The 5,529-nt window shown below is 35.9% G+C and overlaps 1 long non-coding RNA gene across 1 annotated transcript; it reads left to right on the top strand.

Moving 5' to 3' along the window:
• Positions 1–1,166: 1,166 nt before the first annotated feature.
• On the top strand, positions 1,167–2,641 carry LOC141633310 (uncharacterized). Its single transcript, XR_012538084.1, has 3 exons — positions 1,167–1,242; positions 1,889–1,953; positions 2,514–2,641. It is a non-coding gene; the product is annotated as an uncharacterized LOC141633310 (long non-coding RNA).
• Positions 2,642–5,529: the final 2,888 nt, after the last annotated feature.

The following is a 5,529-nucleotide window of genomic DNA, read 5'->3' as shown; positions in this document are numbered from 1 at the left end:
AACACAAAGAAATAGTTCGCACAACGAGTCACAATGACATAGACAAATGGTTCGCACACTAAGTCACATTGACAAGGACAAATGGTTCACTCAATGAGTCACAATGACAAGGACAAATGGTTCACACAACGAGACACAATGCCTAAGGAACAAGGACAAGTGGTTCACACAAAGAGTCACAATGACAAGGACAAATGGTTTACATGAGTCACAATGCCTAACGAACAAGAACAAATAGTTCACACAACGAGTCACAATGACAAGGACGAATGATTTGCACAATGAGTCACAATGAGATGGAGAAATGGTTAACACAACGAATTACAATGCCTATGAAACAAGGACATATGGTTCACACAACGAGTCAGAATGACAAATACAAATGGTTTAGACAACGAGTCTCAATGACTAATAAAAATGGACAAATGGTTCACACAACGAGTCATAATAACTAATGAATAAGGATTAATGGCTCACACAACAAGTCACAATGCCTAATGAAAAAGGACAAATAGTTCACACAATGTGTCACAATTACCAGGACAAATAGTTCACACGACTCACAATGCCTAATGAACACAAATAAATAGTTCGCACAACGAGTCACAATGACATAGACAAATGGTTCGCACACTAAGTCACATTGACAAGGACAAATGGTTCGCTCAATGGGTCACAATAACAAGGACAAATGGTTCACACAACGAGTCACAATGCCTAAGGAACAAGGACAAGTGGTTCACACAAAGAGTCACAATGACAAGGACAAATGGTTTACATGAGTCACAATGCCTAAGGAACAAGAACAAATAGTTCACACAACGAGTCACAATGACAAGGACGAATGATTTGCACAATGAGTGTAATACTCCGTATTTTATTTTACTATTTAAGTCGGGTAATTGTTTAGACGATAATTACGTTAAGTTATTTTACTTGACTCGCGTTGTATCGTAAGATCGAGTTGTTTTGTAAGTTAATTGAGACGGGTTTACATGGAATTCGAGATGTGAGCTAACCCATTTACCCTCGACCCATTGGAGTTTACCCAATAACATGTTTAACCCAACACCCAACATCATGTTTTTACATAATTCTTAACCTAATTTTTACCCTAACACTACACAACCCTCATCTCACCCGCCTCCCTCTCTTCGACGCACACCAACACACACACACACACGATCCTTGCATTTGATTGAAGATTGCTCATCGATTCCAACCTAATTCGATTCCCTGTTTGTAAGTCGATTTCATTCCATTGTTTATACTATTTTAAAATCGTTTTTTTCGATAAGTTTGAAAAGAGAGTCCTATTTATTTGATGTCTAGTTTATGCATATAAAATATCATAGTCAAATTCTTTGTGGTTTGTCCTAGGTGATTTATTTATGAACATGTCGCTGAAAAGTCCGCGAATCTGATTTGGTTGTGGAAAATGATTTGAAACCTAAATTTTTATGTCGATTCAGTTATGAGGCTTCTTCATACATAATCTTTGTATAGTCTAGATGATAATAGGATTTGGAATTTCTGAAAAATAATGTTTTAAACGCGTTTTATGAATCAATACTTTTTATGCGACGGTTTCTGTCAGTTTTTGGAAATCAGTCTGGAAACCCTTGATAAGTATGGAATTTGGGAAAAACACGTTAGATATAATTTGTAGCTAAGACTCATGGGGTTCCAATTCAATTGGCCTTGTATCAATTTGATTTTTTCTGGAATTAGTTATGTATTTTATTCCGAGTCTGTCATGTGCTGGAAAATCAGGAAAAATCATGTTTGTTCTTTAAGTTGATATTCCTACTAAGTTATGATGAGTCTAGGTTATGTGCATGATTATTTGATTGAGTAGGTGGTAATTATATATAATTATGTTATGTAGGTGATGGATATGTGAAGGTTCATAATTGATTGCTTGTGTGAGCTTGGATTTGCTGGCACTTGGAGGTAGGGAAATACACTTGACTTCTTATCGTGTTATTGAATTGTGTTGACTTGTTTGTGTTTCATATGACCAAGTTGTGAACGTGACTTGATTCGTGGTTGTTGATTACGCTATAATATGGTCGACTGAATGGTTCGTGTTGAGTGTGTTATCACAACATTTGGTACCTGACATGATTTCATTCATTGGTATACATATTGTATTGCATTGTTTACTGCTGAGCATTCATATGCATTGGAGATGGAGGATGTTGTGGTGACGTGGTGTGGTGATGGTGATGTTGTGATAAGGCCCAGGCGGGTTCTGCAGGACTTGCCCTGGTGTCCTCAGCTGCGAGCTGGCAGATCGACTACGGTCGATATATATAGTCTACCGGGGATCGGTATGGCTGGGCGTTCCGGGTTATGAGTTATGAGATGTGAGTTGAGATGGAGATGGAGGTGACGGAGGAGCATGCATCATACATATCATATTTTGTTGTTTCATTGTTTTCCCTACTCAACCTCGTGGTTGACTCTGTGTATTCGTGAACACCTGTGACGACCCAATTATTGGCGAGCAGACTTGACAGGTTTAAGAGATAGGACGGGAGCTGGATGGGCGTGAGGCACTGGATCGGAAGACTTAGTAGCTAGATCACTATTTAGAAGACTTTCACTTTTATTCATGTTAATTCTTGTAATTTGATGTAAAAGAAGTTTTGTTATAATTAAGTTAAAGTATTCATATAATTTGCCTTGGAGTTTAATTTGTTATTCACTACCTCGGGAAACCGAGTTGGTAACAGTCCGGTTTATTAGGGAATGTCTTGCCTAAGGCTCCTTCATAAACCGGGGTGTTACAAAGTGGTATCAGAGCGAACGATCCTCAGGCCTAAACCAATGAACCTAATGAACGTAGGATGTGTCTAAATAAAATTAACCCCTGGGAATAAACTGCTAGGAGCTCACAGTGCGGTTAAGAAGGCGCCCTTAATGCGTGCTCTTTTGCCCTCTCAGTTTTAAACCAGGTAACCCGAGAGAAATTGAGTGAATGGGGTAGTTAGAAGGAAAACCTTGGATATAATCGAGTGGATGTACACCTTGAGACCCATATATTCTAACCATGCTGCAGGACAACGTTACGGTAAGTATTTTGTATGAATGATGGCGTGATCATGTGATGTTGTGGAGATGAGAATTAAAATTTTCGTGTTCAGGTTGATAATTGTTGGATTGTGGTAATCGTGAGCGTGAAAATAATTGCGAATTGATGATATTTATCTGGATGGATGTCGAATGACGTGTTGATAGTGCTATTATGTCTCGTGATATGCGGTTATGTGATCCCGAAGCCATGCTAGTATAGTATTGTGATAGTAATGAGAAACACTATTGAATTGCATGTTTCTAGTCATAGCAATCGTGATTTAGATGTAAGGAGTATATCGAGATGCTTAGGGATGCTATGGGATAGATGTTTACGTAAGTACAAAGTGTGAGATTTAAGTTAGGATGGGTTAGTATCGATAGTGTGGTTGTAAGAGCTTGGAACATAGTAAATGAATGACCTAGTGCTGAAACACGTTTTGTTTGATTTTACTCTCTGATTGATCTTACTGCCATTTGTTTTCTGTTTGTCGCCTATGGATGAAAATTTTCTGAGAGATAGTCTCGTGAGTTAGTGTTCATTTGGCGTTGGTTTCATGCTTATAGGATATACGGATTAGGAGTAATAAATATTTTAGTGGGCTGTGGTCAGGAAGTTCCTGTGCAGTGATGTTTTGACCAACGATTTTGTAAAAATCCTCATTTAAATTGTATTAATAATTTTTGTATAATTCCAACTCCATCGATCAGAAGATTCGCATATGTTTTCAAATTGATAAGCCACGAAAATTCTTGATGTATCTATATTAAATGGTAAGTTTTGCAAACTGACCCAAGTTTCGGACCAATTGCTGTCACATACTTGTTTTGACCAACTGAGTTGTAAAATCCTTTAAAAATTGAATTCTTGAGCTTTGGACCTCATTCTTTTTCTCACGAATTATTAACTCTCTGTATGTTATAAAAATGTAATATAACTCAAGTTTTCGTTGAACGGTTATTTATTCGTGATTTTTGGAAGTTACCACGTGAATCATAACTTTTAAAATGTGAATTCTATGTTGAGTTTTCATACAGTTGTTCGATTATTTCATGAGCCTTATTAATGTGAAATTATAGTGTCCTTATATGATGATAGTAGCACACATATTCATTGGTTATGTATCTTAACAAGTGATAAAAAATTAAAGTTTAGTTTATAACATTGTTGGCATGATAGTATGAGTGAAATTGAATAGCTTAATCTGATCCTTAATCGAGGGTGAAATATTTTATACGAGTCCAGTTGTTGCATATTTTATATATGTTTGGCATGTTGTAATATCTCTGGTGTGTTCATCATACTTGTATAGTGGTCGGATATATATAAATATAAAACTATATTGTCATATCTTGGTAAAGTTGGTGGCGTTAAATGTTAACTTGACTGTTCTAATATACTCGCGTGAATATTTATAATAATTATGTTTAAATGTTTACACATGGATGGTAGTAATGAGTATGTCTAAATGTTCACATGTACGATGTCATCTGGGTTCTAATGTCTTTTATGTGAGTCTGTGTGCCTATAGTTATACTTATTACTTTCATTGCATTAATTTATTGATTGAACCTAAACTTATGATATGATAATAAAATAGTGTCGTTGTTCCTTATTGGATATGTTCATAGTTGTATTGTCACGAAATGCTAAGGTGATTATTTTGACGGAAATTTTCTTACGTCAGCTATGTTGGCCAATTATGATGGGATAACCCTTTTATGATTCACATGATATGCGTTGGTTTAAATGATAGTCGTTATAGATACAATTAGTTGAGCCTACGAGTTGCCTAATTATTCAAATTGTGCAAATCAGAGAAGTTGTTCAAGTTGCTAATCTTTTATCATAGATAATGTCCTACAAAGTATATGAAGGCAAATGTGTATGTTTAAGCTAATTAGGCGATATCTTTTGTTTTTCTTTGAAAATGAGTTATACTACGTTCTTTGGACACAATTGAACGATAAGGTTGCTAAAATGTTAAACACATGTGTTATATGGAAGTAATGTTGTTGTTGTCATGGATCATATGTTGTTACTTTTATTGGGAAATATGTTTTCAGAATTTACATCATGCAAACTGACTAATTCGTGTTGCATAGCTGATGAGTCAAATGGTTTTGATTACATGTTATGTTTTCTGTGGTTTCAAAGTGTTTAAGTAGTGCGTATGTGCAGCATGTTTTAATACTCCTGGTGATTGTTAGTGGTAGGGCGGAATGAATGCGCATATGGATCAATTGTTCGGAATTAGTAATAGTTTTGACTTGAGAGAGGAATTTGGTGGGGTCAATGTTAAAATTGTATCTTTGGTATATGTATATCCTTATGGTTGATCTTTCTAAGGTTGTTGTTCTCTAGTAGATAATGCGAACTGTGATAATCTTGAGTTGACCAAAACCCTGGTACTACAACAAAACTACTCGAAAACTTGTTATATAACTTTC

This window comes from Silene latifolia, chromosome Y (genome assembly GCF_048544455.1).
Source record: "Silene latifolia isolate original U9 population chromosome Y, ASM4854445v1, whole genome shotgun sequence".
NCBI lineage: Eukaryota > Viridiplantae > Streptophyta > Magnoliopsida > Caryophyllales > Caryophyllaceae > Silene > Silene latifolia.
This window is presented reverse-complemented; position numbering and strand designations above follow the sequence as displayed.